A 22,519-nucleotide genomic window follows, 5' to 3' on the forward strand; every position below is an offset into this window, starting at 1 on the left:
TTCTTTGCAACCCAAGGGACTGTATCCCACAAAGCTCCTCTGTCCATGGGATTCTCTAGGCAAGAATACTGGAGTGGGTTGCCATGCCCTCCTCCAGGGGATCTTCCTGACCCAGGGAGGGAATCTGCATTTCCTGCAGCTCTGGCACTGCAGGTGATTCTTTACCACTGAGCCATAGAGGACTATGCTTACATAAAACAATAGAAAAAGGTTTTTAAATATGACCCTTAACAGTGGAATTTTGATTTTATTTAACACTAGAGATCTTTGGTAAAATTTAAGATGAAATATTTTAACTTAGGAGATCTTTAATAAGCAAATTTATCATGGTCTTAAAAATGAATATACAATTTAAAATTTTCAAAAACATGAGAAGGCATTACTTCAGGTATGTGAAAGTTAGAAATGTTTGCTGACCAGATGTGAATTAAAGATGTTTATATTTCAAAGTGGTCATCACTAGAGAGTCCTCAAAATTGTTTGCTAATAGAATAAGTTTTAAATATTCTGAAATATTAGAATTATAGACAAAATTGGAATTTGCGTACGAGTAAAACATATTGAACACATTGAATCATAGAATTTTAAAGATGAAGCCATGGAAATTATCCTGGCTTTATAGATAGAAAACTGAAACCCAGAGAGGTTAACTGGTTTTCTGAAGGTCACATAGTAACAGAACTGAGTCTAGAACCTAGATCATTCCCTTTATAAAATAATATTATTATCTGACATGTTTTGAGTGATTAATGTTTTAGGCTCAGGCATGAAGTCATTTAATTATATCAACAATCCGATGACATTTTGTTATCCTGCATTCTTCAGGGGGAGAAACTGAGGCACAGAATGGTTCAGTTCAGTTGCTCAGTGATGTTGGACTCTTTTCGACTCCGTGGACTGCAGCATACCAGGCTTCCCTGTCCATGACCAACTCCCGGAGTTTACTCAAACTCATGTCCATCGAGTGGATGATGCTATCCAACCACCTCATCCTCTGTTGTCCGTTTCTCCTCCCACTTTCAATCTTGCGCAACATCAGGCTCTTTTCAAATGAGTCACTTCTTCACACTGAATCAGGTGGTCAAAGGATTGGAGTTTCAGCTTCAACATTAGTCCTTCCAATGAATATTATTCAGGACTGATTTCCTTTAGGATGGACTGGTTGGATCTCCTTGCAGTCCAAGGGACTCTCAAGAGTCTTCTCCAACACCACAGTTCAAAATCATCAATTCTTCAGCATTCAGCCTTCTTTGTGGTCCAACTCTCACATCCATACATGACCACTGGAAAAATCATAGCCTTGACTAGACGGACCTTTGTTGGCAAAGTAATGTCTCTGCTTTTATTTTATTTTTTTTTTCATTTATTTTTATTAGTTGGAGGCTAATTACAATATTGTAGTGCTTTTGCCATACATTGACATGAATCAGCCATGGAGTTACATGTGTTCCCCATCCCAATCCCCCCTCCCACCTCCCTCTCCACCCGATCCCTCTGGGTCTTCCCAGTGCACCAGCCCTGAGCACTTGTCTCATGCATCCAACCTGGGCTGGAGATCTGTTTCACCCTTGATAGTATACTTGTTTCAATGCTATTCTCTCAGAACATCCCACCCTTGCCTTCTCCCACAGAGTCCCAAAGTCTGTTCTGTACATCTGTGTCTCTTTTTCTGTTTTGCATATAGGGTTATTGTTATTATCTTTTAAAATTCCATATATATGTGTTAGTATACTGTATTGGTCTTTATCTTTCTGGCTTACTTCACTCTGTATAATGGTCTCCAGTTTCATCCATCTCATTAGAACTGATTCAAATGAATTCTTTTTAATGGCTGAGTAATATTCCATTGTGTATATGTACCATAGCTTCCTTATCCATTCGTCTGCTGATGGGCATCTAGGTTGCTTCCATGTCCTGGCAATTGTAAATAGAGCTGAGATGAACATTGGGGTGCACATGACTCTTTCAGATCTAGTTTCCTCAGTGTGTATGCCCAGGTGTGGGATTGCTGGGTCATATGGCAGTTCTATTTCCAGTTTTTTTAAGGAATCTCCACACTGTTCTCCATAGTGGCTGTACTAGTTTGCATTCCCACCAACAGTGTAAGAGGGTTCCCTTTTCTCCACACCCTTTCCGGCATTTATTGCTTGTAGACTTTTGGATAGCAGCCATCCTGACTGGCTTGTAATGGTACCTCATTGTGGTTTTGATTTGCTTGTCTCTGCTTTTTAATATGCTGTCTAGGTTGGTCATAGCTTTTCTTTTAAGGAGCAAGCATCTTTTAATTTCATGGCTACAGTCACCATCTGCAGTGATTTTGGAGCCCCCAAAAATTAAGTCTGTCACTGTTTGCATTGTTTCTCCATCTATTTGCCATGAAGTGATGGGACCGGATGCCGTGATCTTAGTTTTCTGAATATTGAGCTTAAGCCAAGTTTTTCACTCTCCTCTTTCACTTTCATCAAGAGGCTCTTTAGTTCTCCTTCACTCTCTGCCATAAGGGTGGTATCATCTGTATATCTGAGGTTTTTTATATTTCTCCCAGCAATCTTGATTCCAGCTTGTACTTTATCCAGCCCAGCATTTCGCATGATGTACTCTGCATATAACTTAAATAAGCAGGGTGACAATATACAGCCTTGATGTACTCCTGTCCCAATTTTGGAACCAGTCTGTTGTTCCATGTCCAGTTCTAACTATTGCTTCTTGACCTGCATACAGATTTTTCAGGAGGCAGGTCAGGTGGTCTGATATTCCCATCTCTTTCAGGATTTTCCACAGTTTATTGTGATCCACACAGTCAAAGGCTTTTGCATAGTCAATAAAGCAGTAGTAGATGTTTTTCTGGAACTTTCTTGGTTTTCTCATGATCCAACAGATGTTGGCAATTTGATCCCTGGTTCCTCTACCTTCTCTAAATCCGGCTTGAACACCTGGAAGTTCACGGTTCACATACTGTTGAAGCCTGGCTTGGAGGATTTTGAGCATTACTTTGCTAGCATGTGAAGTGAGTGCAATTGTGCGGTAGTTTCAACATTCTTTAGCATTGCCTTTCTTTGGGACTGGAATGAAAACTTTTCCTTTTCCAGAATGGTTAGGTAACTCATCAGGGTTACAGCTGAAAGGCAGCTGAACCAGCATTCTAACCCAAAGGGTGTGGCTCTGAAACTTATGACCTTAGCCATTGTGTTCTATTGGCTATATTGTGTTGCCTACACTGTACTGTAGCTGTTTTGGATCACATCAAATGTGAAAGATGAGCGAGTAGATCCTGTCATTTGTGAGAGGTATTAAAATGCCATGTGTAAGCTCTTGAAGTGGGAATGGAATTGCTAGAATCACAAGAATTTAATTGAATTTCACAAAAAGACTTTGAACATCACCTAGAATTTCACCCTACCTAAAAACACTATGCACAAACCATCACAGAAAAATCATTTGTCTCACTTTCGTTGTTCACTGCAGCAACCTAGGTGACACATCATTACAGCTTTAAGGAACTTTTTGATAGTCAAAGTCTGGAAGTGCATATTTAGTGATTAACATATCACCCTCAAGGCTGGAGAATACACACACACATATATACATACACAAGGCTGGAGACTACACACACACACACACACACACATCCCTATATACATACACAAGGCTGGAGAATATACACACACACGCACACACACACACACCTATATACATACACAAGGCTGGAGAATACACACACACACACATCCCTATATACATACACAAGGCTGGAGAATACACACACACACGCACACACACATGCATGCATATACACATATATTATTGCAGCATAGCAAACCACCCTAGAATCAGTGCCCTAAAGTCATTTTAGTCTGGCCTTGTCTGGGATCATCACGTAGCTGCTACAGGCATCTGGCAGCTTGACTGGGTGCTCTCATGGCTGGCAGCTGGTGTTGACTATTGGCTGGACCTCTCTCTCCCCTTGTAGACTTTCCTCCTCAATATTATCCTGGGCTTTTTCATATCATGGCAGCATGCCAAGCAAATAGAGTGGGAACTGAAAGAATTTGACATCACTTCCACCACATTCTATTGGTAAAACAAAGTCAGAAGGACCAGCACATATTCAGAAATTGGGAAGATAAATTTCCCTTCTTTTTAAAAATTTTTAAATTGAAGTGTAGTTGACTTACAGTGTTGTGCCAATCTCTGCTGTACACCAAAGTGACTCAGTTTTATGTATGTATGTGTGTGTATATATATATATACACACACACACACATATATATTCTTTAATATTCTCTTCCATTGTGTTTTATTCCAAGAGATTGGATATAGTTCCCTGTGCTATACTGTCGGATCTTGTTCATCCATTCTGAATGTAATGCTGTAGTTTGCATTTGCCAACCCCAGATTCCCAGTCCCTCTTCCTCCCTTCCTCTTTCTTGGTGACAAGTCTGATCACTGTGTCTGTGAGTTTGTTTCTATTTTGTGAATAGGTTCATTGGTGCCATATTTTAAATTTCTCTTCTTGATGGGAGGAGTAGCCAAGTCACATTTCAAAGGGATATGCATATAGGAATGGAAGGATTTATTGTGATGATCTTTGCATGAAGTCTATCACAATATATAATTATTTCAAGAATAATACTAACTAATTAAAGCTGTTGGGTTGCTTTCTTTTTTTTTAATGATTGGTAATGCCTTTAAGAACAGCAGAACAAGGAAATACTAGTCAGACAAATTCTTTAAACTGACTAAGTGGGTCAGTTTGCTGGCACTGTATAGATACGTTGGTGATCCCTTAACTTTGTTTCATAATTTTGTTTCTTTCTTTAAGATTTTCCCATCCGTTCTAAACAGATCTCTCTAAAACACAGTATGAACACCTAACAAGTAGAAGCAATTATAGGACATATATATTCAGGTCCAGATTTTGCTAGCTTTGATTATGATGTGGCATTTTACAACACAAATTCATAACTTTTTAAAATCAAATTATGGGCCAAAATAGAGGGTGAAAGTTTAGAAAGGGTCATAGAAAAATTGATTTTGAAGGACAAATATTAAACTGTTGACCTATTATCAATTACAGAACTTAACGCCTAAGGACTGTGCAAGCAACAGAATACAAAAAAAAATAAAAAAAAATAATGCTTTTCCTAAAATGTTTATTTTAAGGGACACTAGGTTGTAACCTGGGTTGCTGCCCTGGAGATATGTTGCCTGCTAGGACCCCTGACATAGACTTAGAGTTTCCATTCCTGATGCCAAAGGCACACTTAGGTCTTGCTGGCCAGGTGGTACAGTGCATGCAGCATGCTGCCATGTGGGCACCATACCATGCCTTACAGGTCTTCCATTCAAATGCATTTCAGATAGCATTTAGGTGAATTCCACTTTAAAAAAAATACTTGTTAAAAAAATAATTTTAAAAAATACTTGTTATAATGGAGTTTGTTCATAAATTAGTCTGTGCTATAAGAATAGCTGGGCTTTCCAGGTGACACTAGTGGTAAAGAACCCACCTGCCAATGCCAGAGACATAAGAGATGTGGATTTGATCCCTGGGTCAGGAAGATCCCCTGGAGGAGGGCATGGCAATCCACTCCAGTATTCTTGTCTGGAGAATCCCATGAACACAAGAACCTGGAGGGTTACAGTCTGACAAGCAGAGTCAGACATGACTGAAGCATATATTCATATAATAGCACGTATGCATATAATAGCTAAAGATGATTTTGTCACTTATTGAATTCAGAGAAAGTGCTAAGTGCTTTTGAGTTTTTTTTTCACTGAACCCTTACTAAGATCCTAGGTTAGATGTTATCCCATTTTACAAATTAAGAAGCAGATAATTTATGTTTAATCTTAGATTTGAACCTAGGACTGAGTCCATGTCCTATGCTTCAAGTTACATATATTCTGATTATTCCTAAAATTTTTATCTCCAGTTCAGTCCTGTCCCTGAAGCATCTAAGCTCTAACTACCCACGAAACCCACAATCTGAATTTCCCCAAACGTCTCAAAATTAGCAGGGCCCAAACTGAACTTCTCTTCTCACAAAACCTGTTCTTCCAAATTTTAATCAACAGTGTTGCTATCTATTCAGGCTATCAAGGCGGAGGCCTTGGAGCTAGAGAGGAACACATGCAAAGATGCAAAGTAATGCAGGTTACCTGTGTACAGGTTTCTCAGCTCTGTTAACCCCAACATGCAACCTGACACCATGGACAACTGGTTTACTTCAGAAAGGTTTAGGAAATAGTGACCTCTCTCCATGGGCACCATCAATCTTCAAGTCCAAACTCTCACCTCTGAGCCAGTGCAATAACTACCTCCATGGTCTCCCTACCACCATCTCTCCCTCTCTCCATTATTCCACACTATCAACAAAATTACAGTTTTAAAAATATTAATAATATTATTTCCTAATTTAAAATCTCTGTAGACTGCTCATTTTCTACATGAAGAAGCCAAATCTCAATGAAAAGTAGAAAAACCGTGTGTCAAGAGTTGGAAAAATTGGGTATACTAGCAGTTGAACTAGATAGGGAGGGAGTGTGGAACATGAGAGAATTTTAGAGAGAGATGATTAGAAGTGTATATATGGCAATATATCCATTAGCTAAAGCAACTATTAGGGACTTCCCTGGTGGCACAGTGGATAAGAGTCCTCCTGCCAATGCAGGGGACTCAGGTTTGATCCCTGGTCCAGGAGGATACTGCTGAGCAACTAAGTCCATGCATCACAACTACTGAAGCCCAAGCTCTAGAGACCACAAGCCACAACTACTGAGCCTGTATCCCACAACTACTGAAGCTTGCATATCCTGGAGCCTGCATGCCACAACCAGTGAAGCTTGCTTGCCTAGAGCCTGTGCTCCACGACAACAGAACCCACTGCAATGAGAAGCCCATGCACTGCAACAAAGAATAGCCCCTGCAACTAGAGAAAGCCCACACACAGCAGTGAAGACCCAAACAACCAAAAGTAAATAAATTTTAAATTGTAAATTTAAAAATTTTTTTTAATAAAACAGTTATTAAATAATAGAATAGTGGTTTGCTGAGAGGGTTGGGAAGTGTACTGGGAGGGTGATGATTTTGGGGTTCCTGACCATTTTATCAATTTTTACCACATAATCATTACAAGGTATATTTGCTTTGTAATAATTCAGCAAGCTGATAGTTATGTTTTATGCACTTCTGTAAACAAGTATTATATTTCACTATAAAAAATATTTTTTAAAGCAGCTGACCTAGGTTTTAATGCCTCTGAATTATATCTGGTATCAATTAAAAATGAGTATTGAATTTAGAAAGATGGTAACAATAACCCTATATGCAAGACAGCAAAAGAGACACAGATATATAGAACAGTCTTTTGGACTCTGTGGGAGAAGGCCAGGGTGGGATGATTTGAGAGAATAGCATTGAAATATGTATATTATCATATGTGAAACGGATCGCCAGTCCAGGTTCCATGCACGAGACAGGGTGCTCTGGGCTGGTGCACTGGGATGACCCAGAGGGATGGGATGGGGGGGGGGGTTCAGGATGGGGAACACATGTACACCCATGGAGGATTCAAGCCAATACAATATTGTAAAGTAATTAGCCTCCAATTAAAATAAATAAATTTATATTAAAAAATAAAATAAAATTTTTGGAAACACACACACAAAAAAAAGAGTATTGAACTTTTCAAGGCTTTGTTGCCTTTGCACGTGTTACTCCTCACACCTGGAAATAAATATCCTGTCCACCTGGAAAACTCCTACTCATCCTTTAAGACTCGCTTTAGATATCACTTCTGAGAAACTACTTCCCACAGACAAATGACAGCTCCATTTTCCTGCACCTGTAATAAGTCATTCTAATTAAATGACTGACTCTCCCATTAGTCTGAATCCACCAAGAAACACAGCAAAACATTCCTCATTGTTTTGCCATCACCTAGTCCACTTCCTGGCACATAATAGACAACCATTAAAAGTTACTAGATGGGCTTGAGTGAATGAATTCTGATTTCCATTGGGCTAAAGAAAAACAATGTTCAGTCTTTGCAATAAACATCATAAGAAAAAGTTTAGTGGGAAAAATCAATCTTAGTGGGTTGGGAAAAATTAGCTTTAGCCCTTGGCCTAATAGGACACTCATTTTCAACGTAGAGCACAACCATCTTGGTGGTGGAGGTTTAGTCGCTAAGTTGTATCCAACTCTTGTGACCCCATGGACTGTAGCCTACCAAGCTCCTCTGTCCATGGAATTTCCCAGGCAAGAATACTGCAGTGGGTTGCCATTTCCTTATCCAGCGGATCTTCCCAAACCCGGGATCAAACCTGGGTCTCTTGCATTGCAGGCAGATTCTTCACCAACCGAGCCACCAAGGAAGCCCAGAGAGCAACCATACAAGGACAATTAAAGGAACCCTATCGCATAGAATTAGTAATACTATAGAATATATGCCATAGTTGGACACTTGAAACTACTAACCATTCATCATGATTGTGGTTTTGTTTTTATGAGGGGTGATTATTTTTGTTTAGTTGGCTTTTTTTAACTTGCAAATATTGACAAATGGGATGCTTTTTAAAGCAATTTTTGCATTTTTAGAAGTCATTTTTTGTTTTTTTAACTTTTTATTTTGAAACATTTCAAATTTAAAAGCAAATGAAAGGACTTCCCTGATGGTCCAGTGGTTAAGACTCTGCACTTCCACTGCAGGAGGCAGGGGCCCCTGGTGGGGGAACTAAGATCTCACATGAAAGAACACAATTCCCATACTCCACCCAGATTAACGAATTTTTAATATTTTGTCCTATTTGTTTGCTCTCTCTCTCTGTCTAAATATATATGATTTTTTGAACCATCTGAGAGTAGATTGAAACATACATCCTTCTCCTTTATCCCTAATTACTTCAGTGTGTGTTTCTCAAAGCCAGGATTTTATTATCATACATGAGCACAATACAGTTATCATATTCAGGAAATTTAACATTAATACAACACTTTTATTTAGACTACAGTCTATATTGGAGCTTCTCAGGTGACTCAGTGGTAAAGAATCCAACTGCCAATGTAGGAGAAGCAAGATATTCAAGTTCCATCCTTGGGTCAGGAAGATTCCCTGGAGTAGGAAATGGCAACCCACTCCGGTATTCTTGCCTGGAAAATCACAGGGACAGAGTATCTCGGCCGAGTGACAGACAGTCCTTGGGGTCGCACAGAGTCGGACACAACTGAGCACCACCACCCCCTGCCCCACAGCCTATGTTATAATTTTGTCAGTTATCATGATAATGCCTTTTATTGACTTTTTCCCTTCAATATAAGAACCAATCCAGGATCAGTTCAGTTCAGTTCAGTCGCTCAGTCGTGTCTGATTCTTTGCAACCCCATGAACTGCAGCACGCCAGGCATCCCTGTCCATCACCAGCTGCCAGAGTCCACACAAACCCATGTCCATTGAGTTGGTGATGCCATCCAACCATCTCATCCTCATCATCCCCTTCTCCTCTTGCCCTCAATCTTTCCCAGCATCAGGATCTTTTCAAATGAGTCAGCTCTTCACATCAGGTGGCCAAAGTATTGGAGTTTCAGCTTCAACATCAGTCCTTCCAATGAACACCCAGGACTAATCTCCTTTAGGATGGACTGGTTGGATCTCCTTGCAGTCCAAGGGACTCTCGAGAGTCTTCTCCAGCACCGCAGCTCTTCAGCGCTCAGCCCTCTTTATGGTCCAACTCTCATCCCTACATGACTACTGGAAAAGCCATAGCTTTGACTAAGGTGGTCCTTTGTTGGTAAAGTGATGTCTCTGCTTTATAGTATGCTGCCTAGATTTGTCATAGCTTTCTTTTCAAGGTACAAGTGTATTTTAGTTTCAGGGCTGCAGGCACCATCCACAGTGATTTTGGAGCCTAAGAAACTAAAACTTGTCACTGTTTCCTCTAATCCTCTTTTTTTCCTGACCTGCATGACCTGCCCTAACTAACCATGAGGCCACTAGGGAACTCCCAGTAATTCTTTTTCTTTTTTTAATTGAGATATAACTGACATGTAACATTATGTTAGTTTTAGGTGTACAGCATAGTTATTCAAATATATTTGTATGTATTGCAAAATGATCCCCACAATAAGTTTAGTTAACATCCATCACCACAGAATTATGAACCTTTTTTTATGATAAGAATTTCTCAAGATCTACTTTCTTACCAACTTCCAAGTATACAAAACAGTATTATTAACTATAGTCACCACACTGTACATTACATCCCCAGGACTTATTTATTTTATAATGAAAAGTTTGTACTTTTGTATTTTTGTCCTCTTCACACATTTCACTCACCTCTTCTCCCACCTACCACCCCAGCATCCCTACCCCTGCCCTCAAACCCCATCCTACCCCCCCAACCCCATCTCCCGTCTCCCCCACCCACCCCTACTGCTGGAAACCACCCATCTGTTCTCTGTATCAATGAGCTCAATTTTGTTTTGGTTTGGTTTTTTTAGAGGCCGTATATGTTAGACTGTATCATATTTGTCTTTCTCTGTTTGACTTATTTCACTTAGCATAGTACCCTCTAGGTCCATCCATATTGTCCCAAATGGCAAGATTTCCTTCTATACATGGCTGGCTAATATTCCGCTGTGTATGTGTGTGTGTATGTATATATATATGCACACATATATACACACATATATATATACACAGAGAGAGAGAGAGGTTGATGATTTAGGTTGTTTCCATGTCTTGGTTATTGTAGATAATGCTGCAGTGAACATGGAGATACAGATATGTTTGATATTAATCTTGCTCACTGGTTTAAGAGGTTATTCAGCTTCTCCACTGTATAGTTACTCTTTTCCCTTTTATTATGAATAAGTAACTTGTGCATAGATAACAATGATTATATGACAGAGATTTCTTTTAACCAGTGATCTCAGTGGGCTTCCCTTGTGACTCAGTGGAAGAGAGTCCGCCTGCCAATGTAGGAAACACAGGAGATGTGGGTTCAACCCCTGGAGGAGGAAATGGGAATCCACCCCAGTATTCTTGCCTGGAGAATCTCACGAACAGAGGAGCCTTGCAAGCTACAGTCTATGGTGTCACAAAGAGTTGGACATGACTGAGTACACACAAACAGTGATTTTAGTAATCTTATTTAGGTTTTAGAAACTCTCAAAGCAAAATTAAAGAGAATAAAAGTTAATTGATGCTATAATATAATTAGAAACTGTGGTCAGTCATGTAAGTAGAAATTGTTTTTTGGTATACTCTTACATAATTAAAAGTTAGAAAAAAATGTATTTCCCTGGGTGTTAATTTATTATCAGTAAATCCATTCAATCAGCATTCACTGGGTATCCATTGTATTCCAAATGTCATGTCAAACTGAGAATACAATGATGAATATGACCAAGTCTCTTTCCTTTAGTCAACGAAAATTTCTTTGGTGCCAATGCACAGGTACTAGGAATACATCCAAAAACAATGTAGGAAGTTCTTGCCTTCTTGGAGTTTACAGTCTAATCATTGAGGAGCTTCCAATCTAATAATGGTGGCAGGTAAAAACTTGTATTGCTTTATGATAATCACATAAGACAGGCACATGAGAGATGATTGCAACCATGGATTTACAAGGTCTATACACAAAAGCAACAGGGAGGGAGAGGCGAGGGGGCATTTGCAGCATCAGTTTTTTAACTCACTTGAATTAGAAAGCTATAATAATTATGAATGATTGTTTTCACCAAGGAATTTAAAAATTTTACTAAGACCTATTTCTTTAGGAGAGCTGACCAATAAATCATCTATTATTATATATTAACAGAGTAATTCATCCTCAATCATACGTTGTAAATGCTCTGTGATTTAGTCATTGAAGAGTTTTGCATGTGATACTGTGTCATCATCAAAAAGGCATCCTGAGTTTTTCATTCATTTTCCCGACCGCTCCTCCTTATGGCCAAGATTTATTTGCAAGACTGAAAATAAGACTACAGTTCAGAACTGTGGAACAGAATTAAGTTAGTTCTTTTACATATAACTTCATTAGGATCTTGATCTAAAATACCAAGTAAAAAAATCTCTAGAAAAGTGAGATGATGCCTCATCTCTAACAACAAAGTATCAGAAGAAACATGCATTTTTGACTTATGAGAACTGAGTCAATACATATGTCTTAGGTCCTAATTCCAGTTGAATACATAAACTACCAGCCCATAAACTACAACAAAATACTGTATTAATGGAACATTTTAAGAAGCCAATTGGTATCTACACTTATTCTGTTGATCTGAGATTTTAAACAATTTCCAAAATAATTTCTACAAAATGATCACATTTTTCTCTTAAATTGACACTCATTTTTTCCCATTCAAAAGTTCTATTTTTTTCCTAATGAAAGATGAATATTTTGCATCTGAGAAATCTCTAGATTTAGAGCCTATGCTGGTTTAGAAGACATCTTTCAAAAAGTCAGGAAGCTTTCTTGGGTGTTTCTTATACTTTCAAGTGATCAGACTATTAAAGCAAATTTCTGTGTTACAAAGATCATACATGGAGTAAGGGAAAAGTTAGGTTGGTAAGAATTTTGAAAAACAGCATCAGGACGTTTTCCACTTAGGCAGAAGAGTTTCTAGTTGGGAGAAAGCCCCATAGGACACAGTGTCAAGATCCTTGTTAAGACCTGTGTTGCTAGGCAGTACTAAGTTGCCTAGTGACCCCTGGATGCTAGAGTTAACATCATTGATTTCAATGCCATAGAATGACATTTACTTCTTAGTACTTTGTGGGGGAGTACCTAAGTCTGTATTGTCACTCTCTTTCATAAAACAAATGTCTTTATAAAAATGCTAGTCAAAATTCAGTGCGTTTCTAATCACCTTATTGCTAACGGAGATAGTGTGCCAGCTGTCAGGAATGGCAGTTTCATTTACGGGAACAAAGTTGCTTTACATTTCTCAGAATTTTACTTTTAAAGGAACAATTGCTGTTGTATATTCAAAAATTCCCCTATCAACGTTAGTTCTCTTTTCTTAATCACTTGTGAAACCGGGAACTATAATATATTAAACTGAGAGAATATCTAATTGAAACCCTTCTTTCAAAAATATTATTGAAGTATAGTTGATTTACAGTGTTGTGTTAATTTCTGCTGCATAGCAAAGTGATTCAGTTATACATATATATTCCTTTTCATTAAGGTTTATTACAGGATGTTGAATACAGTTCCCTGTGCTATACAGTAGGACCTTGCTGTTTATTCATTCCATATATACCAGTTTCATCTGCTAATCCCAAACTCCCAGTTCATTCCTCTTCCCACCCCCTCCCACTTGGCAACCACATGTCTGTTCTCTATGTCTGTGCGTATGTTTCTGTTTCTTAGATATATTCATTTGTGTCATATTTTAGACTCCACATATAAGTGATATCATATGGTATTTGTATTTTTCTTTCTGACACATTTTGGTCGATATGATAATTTCTAGGTCCATTCATGTTGCTGAAATGGCATTATTTCATTCTTTTTTATGACTGAGTAATAATATTCCTTGGACTGCAAGGAGATCCAACCAGTCCATCCTGAACAAGATAAGTCCTGGGTGTTCATTGGAAGGACTGATGCTGAAGCTGAAACTCCAATACTTTGGCCATCTCATGCGAAGAGTTGACTCATTGGAAAAGACCCTGATGCTTTGAGGGATTGGGGGCAGGAGGAGAAGGGGACGACAGAGGATGAGATGGCTGGATGGCATCACCGACTCGATGGGCATGAGTTTGAGTAAACTCTGGGAGTTTGTGATGGACAGGGAGGCCTGGCGTGCTGCGATTCATGGGGTCGCAGAGTCGGACACGACTGAGTGACTGAACTGAACTGAACTGAATAATATTCCATTGTATATATGTACCACATCTTTATCCATTCATCTGTTGGTGGACATTCAGGTCCTGACTATTGTAAATAGTGCTTCCATGAACATAGGAGTACATGTATCTTTTTGAATTACAGTTTTGTCTGGATATATGCCCAAGAGCAGAATTGCAGGGTCATATAGTAGCTCTATTTTCAGTTTTTTGAGGAACCTCCATACTGTTTTCCATAGTGACTGCACCAATTTACATTCTATCAACGGTACAGGAGTGTTCCCTTTTCTCCACACACCTTCCAGCATTTGTTATTTGCAGAATTTAATGATGGCTAACTGGTGTGAGGTGGTACTCCATTGTAGTTTTGATTTGCATTTCTCTAATAACTGAAACCTCTCATTTTTTAATTTTGTCTTTCTAGTCTTAGGAAGCTCATTTCTGTACAAAAAAACTCTGCCAGATGAATGAAGATGCAAAATAGTGCATAAGTCGACTATATGAATAAAATGAATGTGTAGATTGCTTAACTTAAGTGCTGTATTTTATTCTGAAAACATTTGAAACATTTCTATCTCATCTAACTGTCCCTTAGGATTTTACTTAAACAAAACAAAGCACTCATGTCTTCTGGGAATTAAAAAAAAGAGACTATAGAAGATACTTTATAATCTTCTTGTTCATTTCTACATCATTGTTGTGTTAAAAGAGAAAGGGAAAAATCCAAGAAAAAATATAAAGAGGTAGAGAAGGGAAAGGAAATGTTAGCTAAGATTTGTTGAATCTGGATCAGACACCATACTAAGCACCTAAGATTGATTATCTCACTTACAAGCAGAGCAAAAGTAAGAAAAATAAAAATACTGGCCTTCTTACATTCCTTGATCATGGAGATGAAAGGAGACACATATTCTTTCCTATTGTTTTTTTTTAGTTAATTTATTTATTTTAATTGGAGGCTAATTACTTTACAATATTTTGGTGACTTTTGCTGTACATTGACATGAATCAGCCATGTGTCCCCCATCCCGAACCCTCCTCCCACCTCCCTCCCTATCTCATCCCGCTGAGTTGTCCCAGTGCACCAGCTTTGAGTGTCCTGTTTCATGCATCGAACTTGGACTGGTGATCTGTTTCACATATGACAATATACATGTGTCAATGCTATTCTCTCTAATCATCCCACCCTCACCTTCTCCCACAGAGTCCAAAAGTCTGTTCTTTATATCTGAGTCTCTTTTGCTGTCTCACATAAAGGGTCATTGTTACCATCTTTCTAAATCCCATATATATGTGTTAATATACTGTACTGATGTTTTTCCTTCTGACTAACTTCACTCTCTATAATAGGCTCCAGTTTTATCCACCTCATTGGAACTGATTCAAATGTATTCTTTTTAATGGCTGAGTAATATTCCATTGTGTATATGCACCATAGCTTCCTTATCCATTCGTCTGCTGATGGGCATCTAGGTTGCTTCCATGTCCTGGCTATTATAAACAGTGCTGCGATGAACATTGGGGTGCACGTGTCTCTTTCAGATCTGGTTTCCTCGGTGTGTATGCCCAGGAGTGGGATTGCTGGGTCATATGGCAGTTCTATTTCCAGTTTTTTAAGGAATCTCCACACTGTTCTCCATAGTGGCTGTACTAGTTTGCATTCCCACCTACATTGTAAGAGGGTTCCCTTTTCTTCACATCCTCTCCAGCATTTATTGTTTGTAGACTTTTGGATAGCAGCCATTCTCACTGGCGTGTTACGGTACCTCATTGTGGTTTTGATTTGCATTTCTCTGATAATGAGTGATGTTGAGCATTTTTTCCTGTGTTTGTTAGCCATCTGTATGTCTTCTTTGGAGAAATGTCTGTTTAGTTCTTTGGCCCATTTTTTGATTGGGTCATTTATTTTTCTGGTATTGACCTTCATGAGCTGTCTGTATATTTTTGAGATTCATTCTTTGTCAGTTTCCCATTGCTTTTTATGTGATCTAAGGGAAAAAATCACTTTGCCCAGTCTAAAATGCTGTAGCTCTGATGCTTACATATGGGAGACAGAAAGGTTATTGCAGATTCATAGAAATTGTCACTACAATCCCAGTAGAAAATTTCTAGGATACTCCTGGCTATCGACAAGTCCAATATTTGACAGGAGCATAGATGCTGCACATAAACCACATTTAAAACATTGGGATTTGTCTGGACACTACACTTCAAAAGAGATCCAAACAAATAGAGGCACATTCAATGGGAGAATGACCAGGGAAGGGAAGAAATGTGAAATCATGTCCTATGTGGAGAATTCATATAAACTGGGGAAATTTTGCTTAGCCACCAAAGACTCCAGATATATACTAGGGTGGACTTCCCTAATGGTCCAGTGATTCAGAATCCACCTGCCAATGCTGGGGACATGGATTTGATCCCTAGTCTAAAAAGATTCCACTTGCCATGGGAAGCCTGTGCACCCCAACTACTGAGCTCACACACGGCAACTACTGAAGCCTGCCTGCCCGAGAGCCGGTGCTCTGCAACAAGAGCGGCCACCGCAATGAGAAGCCCGCACACCACAGGCAGAGAGTACTCCCCAGTCTCTGCAACTAGAGAAAGCCTTTGCGCAGCAACGAAGACCCAGCACGGTTAAAAACAAAATACATACCTAGATACCTAATACTAAGTCGCTTCAGTCAGGTCTGACTCTGCGACACTATGGACTGTAGCCCGCCAGGCTCCTCTGTCCCTGGGATTTTCCAGGCAAGAATACTGGAGCGGATTGCCATTTCTTTCTCCGTAAATTACATACATAAAATTTAAAAAACACATATGGGTCGTCAGATGGAAGAGGAAAAACAGGTGTCCTATACACCATCTTTGCTGGGTATGAGAAGTGCAGGAAAGACAATTTCAGTATGATAGAATAAAGAATTTTTTAAGCAAACTGTCCTTAACTGGAAGGAATTGTCTCAGGAAGTGTTAAATTCCCTATCACTTGGAAATGTTCAAAGTTTGGTGAGGCCCTTGGCAGAAATATTGTAAAGGAGATTCAAACTTTAGGGTTTAAAAAGATGATTCTGCAGTGATTTCCAATCCAGACACTGTGCACAAATGACTGGTGATTGAACCAAACCTCATGCCTCAGAACTCAGAGTTCAAAATAGAGTAAATTGCAATAAACTTTTCCCACATGAACCATACAATAAGAAATCAGATTCTTCTCACCTTTAAGTCCAATTCCAAGTGAGAATATTCCACTAATTCCAAGTGAGACTATACAAGTGAAAATAATCCCAAGTAAGAATATATCATTCCTAATTCTAAGTGAGAATATATAATTTTACTAATTCCAAGCAAGAATATACAATTTTACTCACCAGTTTCTTTCATAAATGGAGACACAAGCCAACAACTTGACCTGTTAATGCCAACACTGTGGTCAGGCACCATTAGTTTATCCTCTAAAAATATCAAGGACAGAATTGGAGTATTTTGATTCATTCATGTAACAGCTATTTATTGAGCACCTGCCATATGCCAATAACAGTGTTAAGGTTTGGGGTGGGAGATATAATGATGAACAACAACAACAACAAACATGATCTCTGCTCTCATGACGTTTATACAGTCTAGTATAATCACTGTCTCCCTGCAGATCACATGAAGTCTATTGTTTCCATGCATAAGCTTGTATTAATTTACTTTCTGATTAAAAATGTCAAATTAATTGAAAGAGAAAAAATATTTCCTTCTATTAAACATTCAGCAGAAATATGATTATTAACTTAGAAGGACTTAATTTATTCAATACATAATTTGTGTGTGTGTGTGTTAGTCACTCAGTCTTTGCAACCCTATGGACTGTGACCTGCCAGTCTCCTCTGTCCATGGAATTTCCCAGGCAAGAATACTACTGGAGTGAATTGCCATTTCCTACTCCAGTGGATCTTCCAGACCCAGGGATTGAACCTGGGTCTCCTGCACTGGCAGGCAGATTCTTTACCATCTGAGCCACCAGGGAAGCCCTCATACGTAATTTGAGAAACCATATTTCTAACAAAGTACATGTGTATTTATGGAGTTAGTGCAAAGATGCATAATATGCAAGAATGTTCTTTGCTATGATTAATTATATGGAGAAATTAATTTGCATAAAATGTGACTCATTAAGAGAATACAATTACTTGAATAATCAAAATCACTTATGAAAATTAATTGGCTGATGTTTTGTAGTTTTCAGTTAGGTACTATGGTCTAGATAAGCATTAGAAAACTTTGTGGTTACTGTGTCTAGTTCTTACACAGCCCAGTAGCTTGATTTGCTACAATATTAAATTTATAGTTGAGCTGGAAGTTTATAATAAGATTTAGATAGGAGTTAAAAAAAAACTTACAAGGTTAAGTCATGTGATTTAGTTGAATGACATTACCAAGAATAACATCAAAATTCTGAAGGGAGAATCCAGGAAGCTTTATGTTGCTGCCATATACAAAGCTATGAAATTAAAAGATGCTTGCTCTTTGGAAGAAAAGCTATGACCAACCTAGACAGCATATTAAAAAGCAGAGACATTACTTTGCCGACAAAGTTCCGTGTTATCAAAGATATGATTTTTCTAGTAGTCATGTATGGGTGTGAGAGTTGGACCATAAAGAAAGCTGACTGCTAAAGAATTGATGCTTTTGAACGGTGGTATTGGAGGAGACTCTTGAGAGTTCCTTGGGCTACAAGGAGATCAAATCAGTCCATCTTAAAGGAAATCAGTCTTGGATATTCATTGGAAGGACTAACGATGAAGCTGAAGCTCCAATACATTGGCCACCTGATGCGAGGAACTAACTCATTTGAAAAGACCCTGATGCTGGGAAAGATTGAAGGCGGGAGAAGTGTTCAACAGAGGATGAGATGGTTGGATGGCATCACCATCTCAATGGACATGAGTTGAGCAAGCTCCAGGAATTGGTGATGGACAGGGAAACCAGGCATGCTGCAGTCCATGGGGTTGCAAAGAGTCAGACATGACTGAGCAACTGAACTGAACTGATATACAAAGCCACAATGTGAGATGAATTCCTACATTCTTGCAGGCCTATTCAGAATTGTTTGCAGGTAAAATGACCCCTCCCTTTTTAACCATGGTTGATTAAACCAATTATCATTTCATGAGTCACAGGCATTATATGGTCTGGCACATAGTAGGCACCCAATGAACATTTTAGAATGAATGAACAAATGGGCAGAGGTGGTATAACAAGGATTAAATAAAGAGAACTGACTGTCTCATTAACTCATTCAATAAGCATTTTCTCATCTAGCTAAACAGATCAGGCACTGTACATCAGATACTGTCCCAAGGTACATAGGTGTAAGCAAGACCAGACATGATCATACTATCCCTCAGGTAGAACAGTGTAACTGAAAAGACAGATATTAATCCAAAGGCCACCCATTCAAAAGGAAATATAATATGTATAATGTGACAAGCGACATGATAAGAGGTATGGTATTTTGAGAGGGTAGGCAGAAGGGTCTGACCTTGTCAGGGAAGTCAGGGAAGACTTGCTAAAGGATGTGACAAAGAACTGGGGCTTCCCAGATGACGCTAGTGGTAAAGAATCTGCCTTCCAATGCAGGAGATATCAGAGATGTGAGTTTGATCCCTGGATCAGGAAGATTCCCTGGAGGAGGGTATGGCAACCCACTCCAGTATTCTTGCCTGAAGAATCCCATGGACAGAGGAGCCTGGTGGGCTACAGTCCATGGGGATGCCAAGAGTTGGACATGACTGAGCACACACATACACAAAGAGTGACGAAGAATTACCCAGGACTTCCCTGGTGGTCCAGAGGTTGAGAATCTGTCCGCCAATGCAGGGGCCAAGGGTTCAATCCCTGATGCAAGAAGATGCCACATGCCTCAGAGCAGCTAAGCCCATGCACCACAACTACTGAAGCCCTGTGCCCTAGAACCTGTGTGTGCAAGAAGACAAGCCACTGTAATGAAAAGCCCACGTACAACAATTAGTGAGGAGCCCCCACTGGCCACACTAGAGAAAGTCTATGAGCAGCAATGAAGACCCAGAGTAGCCAAAAATAAATAAGCAAGCAAGTACAAGGCTTCTGTGCAGCCCTGATTAAAAAAAAAAAAAAAAGAATTAGGTGAAGTGAGGCTAAAGGAGTACGGTCTGGCAGGTGCAAAGATCTCATGGAAGAATGAAGGCAGGGGCATGGTGTGAGGTGAGGCTAGAAAGACCCTTGAAGGCCATGAGTAATGGTCCTTTAGCCTTCAAAGCAAAGTAAAATATCTCAGTGTGTAGAGATTAGAGATTCAATCACTACACTCAAAACATGCACACAAAACATAATGTCATCCCGTTAAGTGTGTGTATACAATATGTATATATGTATATGTACACATACACATATATTTTTAATTGAGATATAGTTGACATATAACTGATATAATCATCCTGTTATAATGAACAATTCAGTGGGTTTTAGTATGTTTACAGAGATGTGCAGCCATCACCATCTAATTTCAGACCCTTATCATCATTCCAAAAAGAAGTCCCATACCCACTAGCAGTTATTCTCCATTCCCCTCTCCCCCAGCCTCTGGCAACCACAGACCTACTTTCTGTCTATGATGTTTTTGCTGTTCAGTCACTAAGTCATGTCCAGCTCTTTGCTCCTCTATGGACTGCAGCCTGCCAGGCTCCCTTATTCTTCACTGTCTCATGGAATTTGCTCAAATTCATATCCATTGAGTTGGGGATCTGTCTAACCATCTCATCTTCTGCCTCCCCTTTCTCCTTTTGCCTTCAATCTTTTCCAGCATCAGGGTCTTTTCCATTGAGTTGGGTCTTCACATCAGGTGGCCAAAGTATTGGAGCTTCAGCTTCACCATCAGTCCTTTCAATGAATATTCAAAGTTGCTTATGTATTTGCCTATCTGGACACTTCCTATAAATGGAATCATATGCTTATGTGTCTGGCTTCTTTCACTTAACATTATGTTTTCAAGATTCATCCATGTTGTAATGTGTACTTCCATTTCTTTCTATTGCCACATAATATTCCATTGTGTGAATGTACCACATTTTATTTACCCATTTTATCAGCTGACGGACATTTGGGTTGTTTCCATTTGAGGCTATTATAAATAGTGCTGCTAGAATATTTATATACAAGTTTTTGTGTTGATGTGTGTTTTCATTTCTCTTGGGTATATCCTTAGGAGTGTAACTGCTGGGTCACATGATAACTTTATGTGTAAGTTTTTGAGGAAATGCCAGGGGATTGTTTTGCAGAGTAGCTGCACCATTTTTCAATCCTACCAGGAAAGAATGAAGGTTCCAATTTCTCCATATTCTTACTAACATTTGCTATCGTTTGTTTTTAATTATTGTTATTATAAACATCCTAGTTGGCATGCAGTGGTATCTCATTGTGGGTATTTGTTGTTGTTGTTGTTTTGGGGGGGCCACACCACACAGCATGGTGGGATCTTATTTTCCCGACAAGGCATGGAACCTGTGTCCTCTGAATTGGAAGCTGGGAGTCTTAACCGTTGGGCTGCCAGGAAAGTTCCTTCATTGTCGTTTTGATTTGCATTACTCTGATAGCTAATGATGTTGAGCATCTTTTAATGGGTTCATTGGCCATTTGTATATCTTCTCTGGAGAAATACCATGCCCGCTTTTTTAATCTTCTACTAGACTTTCTTAAAGGTGAAAAAAATTGGTTATAATTATCTGAGCTTAGAATTTAGCTCCAGGTCACATATAATCATGAAATATTTTTGCATAATTTTAATATACTATGAATTCAAGGAATATGACTACCAGGTAAATTGAGTATCGATTGCAGCATGTTATGTTTGGAAGCTTAGCAAGATCTGTTCATCATTTCAAAGCACATTGTCAATGGCAGACCGCTTGTGGTATTTGAATTGCTGGTGCAACATGCCTTTCTATATCAGTCTGTGTTTGCTGCTGTGATACACAAACAAGTATTCGAGGCAATCTGAGACTCCTTTTAATACATTTAGAAATGCAAGGGTCTCAATGAATGTTAATAATAAGGGTTGTTTGTAAATATTCTATGTCATTTCTAAGTTAAATATTTTAGTATTGTGTAACACAGTGTTATCTATGCTGCAAAAACTAAATATTAAAATTACTTTATAATGGTCTGTTGTCTTTCAGTCTTATTTTATGTTCCCAGCAGCCTGTCAAACAACCCTCTTGGTAGTCTCTTCCAATATAGTATTATTTTCCAATCTGTTTTCTTCCTCTTTGTCTGTCCAAGGATATAATATCCAAGGCTTTTTAAATACCAAAGATTGGGTGCGCTGAGATTTTAAGACAGGAGACAAGCTTTGTGTGTGTGTATGCACATGTATGCGCACTATTTCATCACTATCTGTCTGATGTTATAATGAAGGGAATTATTCTACACTGTACTAACAAATAAGACCAAATTCATGTGCGTGAATATAATTCTTCCTCATTTTCTCCATTTTAACTGTAGTAAGTTGTCTTGGCTCTTACCTACACTTCAGTCACAGCTATTTCCCTCTTTCTCTCATCATATACAAATTAGTCTGATCCTGGTCTGTATTCTAGTTGATATTTTCGTTTCCACTTGGACTTTTGCTCTTTCAT

This window comes from Cervus canadensis, chromosome 3 (genome assembly GCF_019320065.1).
Source record: "Cervus canadensis isolate Bull #8, Minnesota chromosome 3, ASM1932006v1, whole genome shotgun sequence".
NCBI classification, from domain to species: domain Eukaryota; kingdom Metazoa; phylum Chordata; class Mammalia; order Artiodactyla; family Cervidae; genus Cervus; species Cervus canadensis.